We start from the raw sequence: 17,105 nt of genomic DNA, 5'->3' as shown, positions 1-17,105 counted from the left end.
TATATCTCTGTGGAGCGCACTTAATGACTGAAATAAATATATTTATGTATAATACAATTTAATATGGTTATATTGGTTTCTGACAAAAAGAGGATGACATCACACAAACACCCTTTAAACTTTAAAACATCTGTTGCTTTTTATTGCTAAAATAATTAAATTTCAATACTGATAAAAAATGATGTACACTTTTACAATGTGTTATTGTTCATTACAGCCAAAAAATTGAATAACAACTTTTCCAAACAATAAAAGATTTTTTCACTCAACGCGTTTCGTCGTATGTCGACTTCTTCAGGAGTGTTTTTTATGAAAAGGTAATTAATTAGTTTGAAACAGCTGTATTTTCACAAAATTATAATCCATATTTTACTAAGAATTATTATGTATAATTAACTTCCATAGTTTTGTAGTATTTAATGAATCTTCCTATTTGCGACCATCTGATGGTTAATATTAATCTTCCAAAGGCTTGTAATTAATTTGTCCAAATTTTTATTTAATTTACCTACAATACTTTCATATGTCCAAAAAATATATATGAGGATCCGGCAATGGGATAAATAATATTAAGCTTCTTTTATTTCCCAGCAGCTCTCCTTGTGTGTCCTCATACACAGAGTTCCAAAAGTATATATACTTTGCTGGTTGCCTTCACAAATTCATCATATAGACTACGGCAGGTGCGTCACTCCAGACCATAATAACACACAGTACAAGCATGTTTTATATATATATGTCATATATATATATGACACGCTTGTACTGTGAGTTATTATGGTCTGGAGTGACGTACCTGCCGTGGTCTATATGATGAATTTGTAAAGGCAACCAGGAAGTACCTGCTGTGTGTGTGTGTGTGTGTGTGTGTGTGTGTGTGTGTGTGTGTATATATATATATATATATATATACATAGGCAGAGAGAGGCGGCACTCTAAAGGACTTGAGCATATGAATGGATGCTGTCACCACAACTTATTCCATCCCACATTTCAGTGTATTCCACATATAATACACATAATTATGTGTGTCTGTCTATCTATCGAGTGTGTGTATATGTATATATATATATATATATATATATATATATATATATATATAGAAAAAAGGATGCGGGATACAAGCGACCAATGGTGTCTCTAATAAAATGATATACCCAGTGTAAAAATATAAAAAGCAATTTATTAACAATATTCTAAAATATCACATTGATATACAATTCTCTTTAAAAAAAATGGGATAAAAAGCACATACACAAGAATAATAAATAAATAAATATATAAGTAAAGTGCAGGATATTTTAAAAAGAGGTAAGTATCTTTTCTGGATTAGAGGTCAGTACAGGTTGTCCAACGCGTTTCGTCTCACAGACTTCATCAAGGGGTAAAGGCAGAATGGGACTGGACATCTATTTATACTAGTACTGATCAACACTTAATTATGACATCATATCCTGCCTAGAGATTGAGCCAATTGTTGCTGGAGTTAGTATTACGATTAAAATAACCAATATCTACAATAGACAGTAATACTAATATCTGGATTAAAAACAAGTGTTCCAAATACTTATAAAATACAAGAAATCATCTTAGAATGAACAGGAGCGGTATTTCCACCACACTTCCGGTGTACTCGCGCCCTCTGTGCGCATACTCTGTACTTCCGCCCCCCTCCCGGGGCTCTACAGCGCATGCGCCCGCTGTCATCTCCGGAGGTGGACGTTCATAGAGCCCAGACATTGGTGGCGCTGTCTAATACATTGCGGCGGCCATTTTCTTAAAGTCATTTGTGTTGAATTCAATACGGCTGCCATTTTGGTGGAGACAGGGGTGCAGGACTTTCTTCATTTTTGATCAACTGGTTTCCATGGAAATGAACAGAAAAAAAATGTAAATAATAGAAGGACATGTAATTCTTAATACCTAAAGTGCATACTTAGCAGTCTGAAGCAGGGAAAAGGATTATTAATGATTTAAACATAGCAATTACATATAATACTAGTGCATTAAATATATTTACAAGTGAATATACAGCGCTGTGCTGAAATAAAGTGCCTGTACAATAGATGTAATTAAAAATTTAATTATAGTAAGGTGCTGAAAGTGTCATTAAAATGCTACTGATCAGTGGTTACTAATACTAAAATAAATAAGTATATTATACTGTGCAGTTATTTAGTTAGTATAGCTGATCGGTGGTTACTAATACTAAAATAAATAAGTATATTAAACAGTGCAGTTACTTAGTTACTGTTTTTGTGAGTATATTGAGTGACTCTATTGACAAAATTGTAGAGGCACTTGGTATTTTCAGTCTGGATTACAGTACATGATCTTCCCAGGTGGTCTCCCTTTCTGGTACTGATCAGACCCAAAACTGCTTCGCTTCCAATGTCGGACGAGAGTGGGAATTTCTAGTGTGGTTTGACTGTAGTAGTTTAATACCGTACATGTGTCAAAAAGAGTGAATTTACAGTGCAGAGTGAATTGGAATAAAGTGAACTATTATATAAGATTATGTAGTGATGAGCGGGTTCGGTTCCTCGGAAACCAAACCCCCCCGAACTTCACCCATTTTACACGGGTCCGAGGCATACTCGGATTCTCCCGTATGGCTCGGTTAATCCGAGCGCGCCCGAATGTCATCATCCCGCTGTCGGATTCTCGCGAGATTCGGATTCTATATAAGGAGCCGCGTGTCGCCGCCATTTTCACTTGTGCATTAAAAATGTTAGGGAGAGGACGTGGCTGGCGTCCTCTCCGTTTATTAATGTTGCTGCAAGTATTTGTGCTTATTGCTTAATTGTGGGGACTGGGGAGCAGCTGTATATTATATAGGAGGAGTACAGTGCAGAGTTTTGCTGATCAGTGACCACCAGTTTTATCCGTTCTCTGCCTGAAAAACGCTCCATATCTGTGCTCAGTGTGCTGCATATATCTGTGCTCACACTGCTTTATTGTGGGGACTGGGGACCAGCAGTATTATATAGGAGGAGTACAGTGCAGAGTTTTGCTGACCAGTGACCACCAGTATTATACGTTGTCTGCCTGAAAAACGCTCCATATCTGTGCTCAGTGTGCTGCATATATCTGTGCTCACACTGCTTTATTGTGGGGACTGGTGACCAGCAGTATTATATAGGAGTAGTACAGTGCAGAGTTTTGCTGACCAGTGACCACCAGTATTATACGTTGTCTGCCTGAAAAACACTCCATATCTGTGCTCAGTGTGCTGCATTTATCTGTGCTCACACTGCTTTATTGTGGGGACTGGGGACCAGCAGTATTATATAGGAGTACAGTGCAGAGTTTTGCTGACAGTGACCACCAGTATATATAGCAGTATGGTACGGAAGGCCACTGCTCTACCTACCTCTGTGTCGTCAAGTATACTATCCATCTAGATTCTATACCTGTGGTGCATTTTAGTTTTGCAGTTTGCTGACAGTGACCACCAGTATATATATAGCAGTACGGTACGGAAAGGCCACTGCTCTACCTACCTCTGTGTCGTCAAGTATACTATCCATCTAGATTCTATAACTGTGGTGTATTTTAGTTTTGCCGTTTGCTGACAGTGACCACCAGTATATATAGTAGTTCGGTACGGAAGGCCACTACTCTACCTACCTCTGTGTCATCAAGTATACCATCCATCTAGATTCTATACCTGTGGTGCATTTTAGTTTTGCAGTTTGCTGACAGTGACCACCAGTATATATAGCAGTACGGTATGGAAGGCCACTGCTCTACCTACCTCTGTGTCGTCAAGTATACTATCCATCTAGATTCTATACCTGTGATGCATTTTAGTTTTGCAGTTTGCTGACAGTGACCACCAGTATATATAGCAGTACGGTATGGAAAGGCCACTGCTCTACCTACCTCTGTGTCGTCAAGTATACTATCCATCTAGATTCTATACCTGTGGTGCATTTTAGTTTTGCAGTTTGCTGACAGTGACCACCAGTATATATAGCAGTACGGTACGGAAGGCCACTACTCTACCTACCTCTGTGTCGTCAAGTATACCATCCATCTAGATTCTATACCTGTGGTGGATTTTAGTTTTGCAGTTTGCTGACAGTGACCACCAGTATATATAGCAGTACGGTACGGAAGGCCACTGCTCTACCTACCTCTGTGTCGTCAAGTATACTATCCATCCATACCTGTGGTGCATTTCAGTTGTGCGCAGTATATATAGTAGTAGGCCATTGCTATTGATACTGGCATATAATTCTAGACATTAAAAAATGAAGAACAAAAATGTGGAGGTTAAAATAGGGAAAGATCAAGATCCACTTCCACCTCGTGCTGAAGCTGCTGCCACTAGTCATAGCTGAGACGATGAAATGCCATCAACGTCGTCTGCCAAGGCCGATGCCCAATGTCATAGTAGAGAGCATGTAAAATCCAAAAAACAAAAGTTCAGTAAAATGACCCAAAAATCAAAACTGAAAGCGTCTGATGAGAAGCGTAAACTTGCCAATATGCCATTTACGACACGGAGTGGCAAGGAACGGCTGAGGCCCCGGCCTATGTTCATGGCTAGTGGTTCAGATTCACATGAGGATGGAAGCACTCATCCTCTCGCTATAAAAATGAAAAGACTTAAGCTGGCAAAAGCACAGCAAAGAACTGTGCGTTCTTCTAAATCACAAATCCCCAAGGAGAGTCCAATTGTGTCGGTTGCGATGCCTGACCTTCCCAACACTGGACGGGAAGAGCTTGCGCCTTCCACCATTTGCACGCCCCCTGCAAGTGCTGGAAGGAGCACCCGCAGTCCAGTTCCTGATAGTCAAATTGAAGATGTCACTGTTGAAGTACACCAGGATGAGGATATGGGTGTTGCTGGCGCTGGGGAGGAAATTGACAAGGAGGATTCTGATGGTGAGGTGGTTTGTTTAAGTCAGGCACCCGGAGAGACACCTGTTGTCCATGGGACGAATATGGCCATTGACATGCCTGGTCAAAATACAAAAAAAATCAGCTCTTCGGTGTGGAATTATTTCAACACAAATGCGGACAACAGGTGTCAAGCCGTGTGTTGCCTTTGTCAAGCTGTAATAAGTAGGGGTAAGGACGTTAACCACCTAGGAACATCCTCCCTTATATGTCACCTGGTCCGCATTAATCAGAAGACAGTGACAATTTCAAAAACTTTGGATGACAGCGTAAGCAGTCCACTGACCACTAAATCCCTTCCTCTTGTAACCAAGCTCCTGCAAACCACACCACCAACTCCCTCAGTGTCAATTTCCACCTTACACAGGCAAGCCAATAGTCCTGCAGGCCATGTCACTGGCAAGTCTGACGAGTCCTCTCCTGCCTGGGATTCCTCCGATGCATCCTCCTTCACATTCTCCCGCAACTGGGGGTGCGAGGAAAAGGCTAAGAATTCCGAGCCCACCCGCTGGCGGTGATGCAGAGCAGTCTGGAGCGAGTGCTGACATCTGGTCCGGACTGAAGGACCTGCCAACGATTACTGACATGTTGTCTACTGTCACTGCATATGATTCTCTCACCATTGAAAGAATGGTGGAGGATTATATGAGTGACCGCATCCAAGTAGGCACGTCAGACAGTCCGTACGTATACTGGCAGGAAAAAGAGGCAATTTGGAGGCCCTTGCACAAACTGGCTTTATTCTACCTAAGTTGCCCTCCCTCCAGTGTGTACTCCGAAAGAGTGTTTAGTGCAGCCGCTCACCTTGTCAGCAATCGGCGTACGGGGTTACTTCTAGAAAATGTGGAGAAGATGATGTTCATCAAAATGAATTATAATCAATTCCTCCGTGGAGACATTCACCAGCAATTGCCTCCAGAAAGTACACAGGGATCTGAGATGGTGGATTCCAGTGGGGACGAATTAATAATCTGTGAGTAGGTAGGATGTACACAGTGAAAGGGGTGAGGAATCGGAGGATGATGATGAGGTGGACATCTTGCCTCTGTAGAGCCAGTTTTTTTAAGTGCCATCCTGTCTGACACTGCAGTGCCACTCCTAGATGGGCCAGGTGTTTGTGTTGGCCACTTGTGCCGCTTAACTTAGTCACACAGCGACCTTGGTGCGCCTCTTTTTTTCTTTGCATCATGTGCTATTTGGGGACAATTTTTTTGAAGTGCCATCCTGTCTGACACTGCAGTGCCACTCCTAGATGGGCCAGGTGTTTGTGTCGGCCACTTGTGTCGCTTAGCTTAGTCACACAGCGACCTTGGTGCGCCTCTTTTTTTCTTTGCATCATGTGCTGTTTGGGGACAATTTTTTTGAAGTGCCATCCTGTCTTACACTGCAGTGCCACTCATAGATGGGCCAGGTGTTTGTGTCGGTCACTTGTGACGCTTAGCTTAGTCACACAGCGACCTTGGTGCGCCTCTTTTTTTCTTTGCATCATGTGCTGTTTGGGGACTATTTTTTTGAAGTGCCATCCTGTCTGACACTGCAGTGCCACTCCTAGATGGGCCAGGTGTTTGTGTCGGCCACTTGTGTCGCTTAGCTTTGTCAAAGTCAGAAAAATATCTCTATGCACACTACCATAGTTGCACCTCACACAGGTCCGTGCTGCGCATGCGTACGCTCTCCCGTACGTGCGCATACTCACAGTCGCGGGCACCCGCAGGCGCACGGTATGCGTATTTACGGTAGAGTTTATGTGATCGTAGCGTGCGACTCAATCGTTACATATTTTCACTATATAATGTATTTTGTAGATCATGGTCCCTTTGATAGATTCTGAAAGTTTAGTTAACATAGCATGTTCCTGAACAGAGAGATCCCTCTTTGTATTGTACGAAGGGTCTAACAGGGGTCATACAGTGGTGTTTGGTACCCATCGGAAGAGTATTTAAATAGCAATATTCCGGTGTTGGTTTGGAGCGGATTAATCGCTCGTGCGAATAGTTATGGACATAAGAAGTTTATGTCCATTTACTATTTGTTCTTATTTAGTCATGCGGCGGGAAACCCAGTATCCCACCCACCTGAACAGTTGGAAGCAGTCACAGCCCACCTGTATGAATCAACCTATGACCTTTTGTTATAATGCGAAGCCGAATTCCTGTGTCCAATGAACAATGAGATTGTAGGGACCATTGAATTGCATTGTGTGTGGGGCATAAATAGGCAGGCCGACCATATCCAGTTCACTCTCTTCAACGGTTCTCATTGCTGATAATCGGGAGCTGGATATCGAGGCGCATGCGATCGTTTCCCCTTGTGCGTAAGTGTTTCTCCGCAACTATATTGATCTTCTTGTTATTGTGGGCCAATTTCTCTCTCTCTCTCTCTCCTCCTCTTTCTCTCTTATTTTCTCTTAAATAGTAATTGTATTATATTTCCTGTGTAGTTATCTGGTTAGGTAGTCTATGTTATATTGTAGTGTATGATTTGTATTTGTATTAATTATTTTGCAAGTATATCATTCATAATATATATATATATTAGGCGTTGGACCCTAAGCCCAGGTATCTGTGTATTTCTTATAGTGTTAAGTATTCTCAGAGCGTCGGTGACGCTAGAACAGCTTTAAAGGTAATAAGGTTATACTGTGTTGCATTTACACTCTATCATTACACTAAGGTTTTACAGCACAATACACTGTTTATGGTTTAGATACAAAGGTTTAACATTGTGAGCGTCAGCGCCGCTGGTGATCTCCTCGTGGTCCCGAGCGTCCGCTACGCTATAGCGAATCATTAAGTTAGTCAGCAGCCAATAGCGTGCCTGCCCGTGATCTCTTGGCCGTGAGCGAAAGTGACGCTTGAGCGTCTCGACTACGGCTAAGTGATTGTTACGCAACGTGCGTACCCTTACGGTACTTAATACGTAGATAGCGTACAGTGTTCTTAGACCTCATAAAGGGTATTATATAAGATCAATTTTTAGCTTTATCAATTGCGGGCTCGTCCTGTCCTTCACACATCTGCACTAGGTAATTTCAGCAGACATTATCCAGCAGCAAAGGGCGGGAGATCATATTCCTCGTAGTGCTGTTTGGATAAGCGTCTGCTTCTCTGAGTAAAGGGTGCTGAAGGAATCCGGGAACCGGAGGTAAGAACAACACGCTAGTCTCTTTTAAAACTGTTTATTTTTCTGTCTTGCGTACACATGCTTGCATATCTGCATTTCTTTTTTTCATTTGTGTATTTTCGTATATCACTCTCCTGTTTGCCAGTTTTATAGTTGATAAACGTGCTAAGAGAGATTTGCCGCTATTTTATAGTTTAAGAGTAAAGGTAATATAGTTAAAGTATAGACAAACACAGCTGTGCCTGAGAGACAAGGCGAAGTCAGTGTGGTGCGCGGTAGATGATAAAGGATCATCTACATTGATAAACGTATAAATTGTGTTACGGTGGATCTTTGCTTTGCGTACACGTGTCTCTAACAAAGGACTGAGACTTGTGTACGCAACCCAAGGGCCGACGCACGCAGCGTATATTACGCAACGGAGCGTACGGGTACGCCCACGTAACTCAAATCACAAGTGTAAATTTTTTTTTCAACGCGATAAATAGCGCAACGCGGTAAATAACGCAAGGCGATAAATCGCGCAAATCTATTTTAACATTCGAAATTTAAATTAACAGATCCTTCTCCTAATTTGTAACACATCTGGTCTAAAGAGAAATTTCTGCGCAGAAATAGAAATAGAAACAAAAGTGTATATGTGGTGAGTGAGTGTTTGTTTTTACAATTTTTGAGGTTGAACCACAAGAAAAGTCGAGTTCTCGTGAGGTACATGCGTGTAAGTGACGTACATGGTGGCTAGGGAGGCATCCCTGGTTAAAACATACAATTTGAGCATTAGAGTGTAGCAGACCAGGAGGTCATACTGTAACAGACCAGGAGGTCATAGCAGACCAGCAGGTTCAGGTACAGCAGACAAGGAAGTCCGCTATACAGTCCACAGGCACAACACCAAGAAAGGGTTGGTGCAACACCCATATAGGCCATACAAGCTCTGGCTGAAGGAATTTGCAGCCGAAATTTTCGATTCCACTGGTCGCTCCGTACATAAGATTAGTTGCTTATGTGCTGAACGATTGTACCGCACGTAATTGTGTACATTAGTAAACCTGACCGGTACTATTTGTGTACGAAGGTCATAAACGCTATTTGTACATTCTAACGTGATTTGTGTAATTTTTTTTTATTTTAAGGGAGGTTCGCTGCTCACTCAGGAACTATCCAACAACCAATAGTTACTGGAAAGAGTAAGTGTTCTTCGGATCACCCTCACAGGTTCCAGTAAATAGAGGTTCAGGTCGCAGGGGCCCTGGGTCGAGTACGCCAGCACCATATCGGTGTGATCAGGTCGTATTGGTCGGCGTGGGCGAGTGAGTGGGGTACTCGGTAAACCGCCACCGTCAGCCTATTTTGAACATTTTGGTTTGCGTAAGGGTTGGTTGAATAAAGCAACACCTTCGAACTATGGGGGCCACTTGTTCAGGTAGGGGGCGATCAACCTCGGTTCGGGTTGATTCAGTGAACCGACCAGTCGGGTCGGCAAGATACGTAATGTGTGAGAAATACGGAAGTCACACAGAAGCTTTATGTGATGAATGGGAGAGAATGACGGTACATGACGGGGAGAAATTCCCAAGAGTAGGTAGCTTCAGCACAGAGGTGTTAACGAATTTAAGGAGAAGGATATGTCTCATTAAATCAGCCAAGAGACGAATCAAACATTATGATTATTTACAGTTGTGGCAACAGGAGGGTGACATACAGAGAGGATTGGCTCAGGCGGCGGGATCTGGCTCGATCAGAAAACTGATAGCCACGGCCCCACCGCCACCATATATATCGGGAGAAAAATTGGTTGCGGAGAATGACGCATTAAGGTGTAACAAACAAACACTTAGCAACTGTGTAAATGTTAAAGATAATGTTAACCAATTAACCAATGCAAGTATTAACCCGTGCAAGTTGTACCCTGTTTTGAACTTTCCTCAGGAGTGTGATCAAGAGGACGAATCGGCAACAATTTCAGCGCTCTCTCTAGCAGCCACCATAGCAGAGACCACTGTAGGCACAGCTCAACCCCCGAGATTAGTAACGAAAGCCCCTAGCGGAGGGATAGGTGAGGTCGTATCAACGGGTAAGTACGGCACCATACACTATGCTGAAACTATTTCACCACAGCCTGTAGAATCTACACAGAATGAGGTTGTTAGAGTTAATCCTGTTAAGGTAATAGTAGTTCCAAATGGGAAAACAGACACTTCAGGAGTCACTCCTGTTAGGAACATTGCCATGTACAGCCCATTTTCCCGAATGGAATTAAGGACCATAGTGTCGGAATTCCCTGACCCTAGAAAAGACTTAGTTGCCAGCCAAAAATACATCAGAGACCTAGGTAACACCGTAGAGCCCAACAACAAAGACTGACAGATATTGCTGAGAGCATGTTTACCCTCCAATGTCGACGCAGCTCAATTTTTAGCTGACTGTGGATTAGATCAGGATGTACCTCTTACAGAAGTGTACAACAAAGACAATGTAAAAAGAATAAGTTTACAGTTAAAGGAGTATTTCCCAGCCGTAGTTAAATGGAACAAAATATTCTCCATTAAACAGAAGGAGTCAGAAACTGCTGCAGAATATTTTCACAGAGCATTATCAGAAATGGCAAAATACACAGGCATAGAGGACATTAAAACAAACATAAACCATCGATAAGTAGCAGTATCGGTACTGATGGATGGTTTAAAAGAGTCATTGAAGACTAGGGTACAGACCACACAACCATGTTGGCGAGGTCTGTCTGTGGCTACTTTGAGAGAGGCTGCTATTGATCACGATAGGAACATCACCAGACACAGGGAACAACAAGGTGATAAGTTAATGGCAGTAAGTATACAGGCCCTGACCACAAGGCAGCCTTTGTTTATATCACCAAACCCTGTGGGTAAGTCAAATGTGGTTACTTGTTATTCTTGTCATAAACAGGGACACATGGCACGAGATTGTAGAATGAAGAATTCACGAAACTCATACCAACCCCCTAGACAACGACACGACACACGACATTGGGAGCAAGATCCGCAGAAACGGAGTTATGAGCCACATACAGGGGAAACAAAAAGATACCCCCCGAACAGAGACTGGCAAGCCTCTGGTAGCTCCCAATTAACTCCATCACAAGTAGTTGCTGCCAGCGGGATTCAGGGAGGTCACCATACCCAATAGGGGTGTGGCCATACCTGTAATCTGCAGCCAGTAAAATTGATTGCAAGTCTTGGAAGTGAACCAGAAATTGCAATCAATGTAGCTGGTAAATCATTAAACTTTCTTGTAGACACAGGGGCGGCCAAATCAGTGATAAATTCGACAGTGGGCATGAGAACCACTGGTAAGACAATTCCAGCCATAGGGGTAACGGGAGTAGTCCAGCACTACCCTGTTAGCAAACCAGCCGAGATTACAATAGGGCCTTTACATACCAAGCATTCCTTTTTGCTGGCTGCATCGGCACCGACTAATCTTCTGGGAAGAGACTTACTGTGTAAAATGGGGTGCGTCATTTATTGTACTCCTGAAGGTGTATTCTTGGACATACCTGAGAATCACGCTCAGGAAGTACGAGACATGTTAGACTCCCCGTCAAAATTAATGTCACATACCATTATGACAAATAGGACTCCCTCCCAAGTAGAAGAAATGACATCTCAGATACCAGAGTCACTTTGGACTAAAGATGGACAGGACACTGGATTAATGGCAAACGTAGCTCCGGTAGTTGTACAAGTAAAAGAGGGTAGGATAGCTCCAAAAATCCCACAGTACCCTCTGAAGCCAGAGGTGGAGTTAGGAGTGTATCCCGTAATAGAGCGCTTGCTACAACAGGGCATTCTGGTAAGAACGTCCAGCACTGCCAATAGTCCCATCTTCCCTGTTAAAAAGAGTGGGGGGAGGGGTTACCGGCTAGTGCAGGATCTAAGGGGGATTAACAAAATAGTTGAGAGTCAGTTCCCCGTAGTGCCAAATCCAGCTGTCATCTTAATGCAAATCCCTCCCACTGCGAAATTTTTCACTGTTATTGACCTCTGCTCCGCTTTCTTTTCGGTTCCTCTGCACCCTGACAGTCAATATTTGTTTGCATTTACATACAGAGGAGTCCAATACACATGGACTCGATTACCACAAGGATTCATAGATAGCCCAAGTATATTTTCTCAGGCTTTGCATGATTGTTTACAGTCTTTCCAACCAGTGAGTGGATCAGTATTAATACAGTACGTGGATGATCTACTACTGTGTTCTGATTCATTGGAAGCATCCCTGAAGGATACGAAACAGCTCCTGTTTCATCTTTCAGACACAGGACACAAGGTTTCCAAAGACAAGTTGCAATTATGCCAAACTAAGGTAAAATATTTGGGACACTGTTTAACACAAGGACTGAGACACCTGACCGCTGATAGAATTCAAGCAATTAGAGACATGACTCTGCCACAAACCCAGCAACAGATCAGAACATTTTTAGGAATGTGTGGGTATTGCCGTAACTGGATCCCAGGGTTTTCCATTCTAGCGTTACCCTTGCAGGAGATGGTCTCCTCAAACAAACCTGATCGGATTTCGCATACAGACGAGTCTGAGACAGCATTTGAGAGACTTAAACAGTGCCTAACGCAGGCACCAGCATTGGGTATGCCAGACTATGGGAAACCCTTTGAACTATACGGAACAGAAAGTGCTGGTTGCGCGGCAGGCGTACTAACCCAAAAGCACGGTGATGCCAGCAGGCCGGTAGCATATTACAGCGCTCAGCTAGATACGGTAGCGCGATCCCTCCCCACATGCTTGCGAAGCGTTGCTGCGATAGCATTGCTAGTAACGAAAAGCGAAGACGTCGTGCTAGGTCACAACCTCACAATTCATACACCACATGCAGTGTCAGCCTTGTTAAATTCTGCCCAAACCAGACACGTCTCATCAGCGCGGTTTACAAGATGGGAATTGGCACTAATGGCCCCCGTAAACATCACCATAAGGAGATGCAGTGCATTAAATCCTGCAACATATCTCCCAGGTGTGCCTGGACAGGCACAAAGGGTGGAGGATGAGAGTGGTGGGGAAGGAGAATTTAATACAAAGGAAGACACACATGATTGTATGGAATATTTGACCCAAAATTTTACCGCAAGGCCTGACATCAGTGACAACCCACTGGAAGATGTAGAACTTACGTTCTACACGGACGGTAGTTGTCATAGACAGTCAGACTCGGGAGACTTGTGTACTGGATACGCAGTCGTAGATGACCAAGGCACCATAGAAGCGGAACCGCTAGGCCCACCTCACTCAGCCCAGGTTGCTGAACTGGTCGCCCTAACCAGAGCATGTGAATTGGCTAAGGGCAAATCAGCCAATATCTACACCGATTCTAGATACGCATTCGGGGTAGTCCATGATTTCGGAGCCCTATGGCGCCTCAGAAATTTCATGACGGCAGCTGGTACACCGGTAGCGCATGCAGCTCACATAAAAAGGCTTCTAACAGCGATACAGGAACCCGACAGAGTGGCTGTTATCAAATGTAAAGCACACACATATAGCCAAGACCCAGTATCACTTGGTAACAGCCGAGCAGACGAAGCTGCTAAATTAGCAGCTGCTACCCCCAGACAGACAGACACCACACAACTGATGGTATTTAATACCATCAACACACAGAAGTTGTGTGAGATGCAAAATTTGTGTTCCACACAGGAAAAGGCAGTCTGGAAGGCAAAGGGATATGGTCAGGAGTCCTCAGGACTCTGGACGGATGGACACGGTAAACCAGTGGCCCCCAAAGCATACCTTCCATGCTTAGCTGAGGCAGCTCACGGGCTGACTCATCTGGGCAAGGAAGGGATGTGCAAGTTGGTAAGAGCATATTGGTGTGCCCCAGGATTTTCATCTCATGCGAGTAAAAGGGCAATGTCATGCCTTACCTGTCTGAGAAAGAACATCGGAAAGGCAATACCTACAGAACCATCTCATATCCCACCTGCCGGCGGCCCTTTCCAGGTAATACAGATTGACTTTATTCAATTACCCCCTTGTCGAAATTTGAAATATGTACTTGTTTGTATAGATGTTTTCTCAAATTGGGTCGAAGCATTTCCAGCGGCCACAAATACCGCTATGTTTACTGCTAAGAAAATTGTGCAGGAATTTGTATGTAGATATGGTATCCCTAGAATTATCGAAAGTGATAGGGGTACCCATTTTACAGGTGATGTCTTTCAAGGAATGTGTAAATTGATGGGAATTGATAGCAAGCTGCACACTCCATACCGTCCACAGGCGAGTGCGAAAGTGGAAAGAGTGAACAGCACTATTAAAAATAAACTGAGTAAAGTGATGGCAGAGACAGGATTGACATGGCCAGAAGCTTTACCCATTGTACTGTACAGCATCAGAACCACTCCCAGGTCCCCTCTTAATCTGTCTCCCTTTGAAATCTTGTTTGGTCGACAACCGCATGTTATGATTAACCCTCAGGATGATTTGAAGTGTAACAATGAAGTGACTGTAAAATACTTGATTAACATGAGTAAACAGTTGAGGAATCAAAATGATAATCTGAAGTTAGTGATTCCTGATTTACCAGATAGTAATTGTCATGACATTGAACCTGGGGATTATGTAATGATACGGAATTTTCTACGCTCAGGTTGCCTTATTGACAGATGGGAAGGACCATACCAGGTCTTATTGACTAGCACTACAGCATTGAAGATTGCTGAGAGAGAGACTTGGGTTCATTCGTCCCACTGTAAAAAGGTTGCTGATCCAGAGAGGCCCCGTGATAAGGAACAGACGGTAGAGGTTGTATCACTGGAGTGTCTGTTCCAGGAGGACTGAGGCGGCACCTGAGCATTGAAAATCACAAGACCAAAAGCAGTTGTCGATCCCCTGTTCCCTTTTATTGTTTTTCTCCAACTTCCCATCCCCTCTCCCTCAAATTATTTTTTTTTTTTCCCCTTCTCATTCTTCTCCGTTTCCTCCTACAAGATGGACTTGCCCCAAGAGACTGTGATCCGGATTTTCCTGTTGACCATGATGTTGACCAGAGCAGTCTGTTCCGGCGAGAGTACCATGGAGGTCGAGAGAGGTTCTGGAATGGGTTCTGATGACAGAGATGGAGGCGTAGTTTTCCAAGAACAACATAATCAACAAGCAAAGGCGAGTATCAGAAAACGATCCGATAGCATTGACCATAGAAGGAATTGTGAAGGATTGTTAGCTGAAGAAAACTGTATCTGTCGGCTCTGTAACAATGTCATTGAGGATGGGTGCATAAAGAAATGCCAATCCAGTTTTAATATCCATATGGACCGGCATCCATTGAGTGACTATCACTCCTTAGTGGGTAGTGTGTTAAATAAAACAGATTGTTGGGTATGCTCTCAAGTACCTCAAGGTCATAGCAAATCAGGGCTAGTACCATTTCCTTCAACGTTAGGGGAGGTACTTGAGTTAAGTGGTGGGAGACCGGTGGACAGGAGGTTTAATATCTCCAGCCCTCCTAGTTTGAAGCTCCACCAATACCAAGTGGATAGGTCCCTATTATGCTTTAACATCTCCAATCCCCGAAAGCCGGGAAATTGGGAAGTGTCATGGAGTAATCAAGCCATGACCTTTTCACATAGAGCAGATAGAATGCCTACAGATACAGAGCTTATACGCCACATAGCCAGTAGAGGAAAATCTTTCCGGTATAGGTATACCTTAGGAAATAGGATTACGAGAGTTGGAGAGGTATCACCAGGATACTGTGCACATATCGTACAACCTGATACGTGTACTAAGCAGATGGAAGAATTAGGGTTAGGAGATTTCACATGGAAGGTGTGTAATATGGTTATGTCCTACTCCGTCCCATATGTTCTCCCCGATGATGCATATTTCATATGCGGGAGAAAGGCGTATAAGTGGCTTGCCCCAAACTCTGAAGGATTGTGTTATATTGGAAACGTACTGCCTGAAGTAATGACTGTATCACATGACAAAATGAAAGACATACACCGTGTTGCCCAAACTCCTTATACTCACACCCATTACGAGCACGTAGTTAAACGGCACCTGATAGAAAGAACAGAGCATCCGGCCTCTGACATGATCCATGAATCCACCGGGATTCAGTTTCTAATCGCGTTAGATATCACTCGCACCGCTAGAGGAGTGTTGAATTATAAATACATATCTGCGCTCGCCAATTTGTTAGATAATATCACTGAAATGTATGATGACACGTTTAGGTATACTGGAAGAGAACTTCAAGCTTATAAAACAGAACTGGTACAGCATAGAATGGTTCTTAATTACCTCACAGCAGTGACAGGCGGATATTGTGTCACACTGGCAACACAATACGGCGTGAAATGTTGCACATATATTACGAATAGCACCGAGGACCCGGTCGAGGTCATAGACCAAAAGATGGACGATATTCTCCAACTGAAGTGGGAATTTCGCAGGAGACACAATCTCACTCTTGCTGCTGTAGGTAATGAGCTGACTGGTTGGGTGTCATGGTTGAACCCGCGAAATTGGTTCTCTGGTTTAGGAGACTGGGCTCAAGGAGTCATAATGGATGTTGGGAAGTTTCTCCTATGTATCTTAGGTGTTATCATAACGGTTGGTTTGATATTTAGATGCGGTCAGGCTTTAATGAGGTGCAATCGTCGTACTAGGGTAATGAGTTTGAGGAGTGAGGAAACTGTAATTCCAATGGACTTGATTTATGACCCAAATGTAGAAACAATGATGTGATGAAAATGCGATTTCTACGGTCCGTTTCTTTCACCTGTTTTTCCGTTTCCTCCAAGGTAAAAAGACCCACTTGGACGAGGAATTTGATGAGCCGATATACAGACAACAGAGAGATTAAAGAAGAAGTTTTGACAACCTGATACACAGATTTTTGATGAACTATGCCATGGATCCCCAGTTTCCCTAGAAATTTTAAAATTACGCTAGCCCAACACTTTTGTAAATCTATGGACATTGACAGCTTTTGCTCGCACCTTATGGGCAAAAGCACAAAGAAGACTGCATTCAACAGACACCAAACAAGACCTCAATCGACGAATGTATATTTA

The 17,105-nt window shown here is 43.2% G+C and overlaps 1 long non-coding RNA gene across 1 annotated transcript in view; it reads right to left on the bottom strand.

The window, feature by feature from the left end:
- Positions 1 to 1,209: 1,209 nt before the first annotated feature.
- The window catches only part of LOC135050153 (uncharacterized), a 309,431-nt gene continuing 293,535 nt past the window's right edge, over positions 1,210 to 17,105 (bottom strand). The window contains exon 3 of the long non-coding RNA XR_010241556.1: positions 1,210 to 1,858. This is a non-coding gene — a long non-coding RNA (uncharacterized LOC135050153). The remainder of the gene's footprint in view (positions 1,859 to 17,105) is intronic.

Source organism: Pseudophryne corroboree, chromosome 2 (genome assembly GCF_028390025.1).
Source record: "Pseudophryne corroboree isolate aPseCor3 chromosome 2, aPseCor3.hap2, whole genome shotgun sequence".
Lineage (NCBI taxonomy): Eukaryota > Metazoa > Chordata > Amphibia > Anura > Myobatrachidae > Pseudophryne > Pseudophryne corroboree.
The sequence above is the reverse complement of the archived record's forward strand: the minus strand, read 5'-3'. Positions and strand labels throughout refer to the sequence as shown.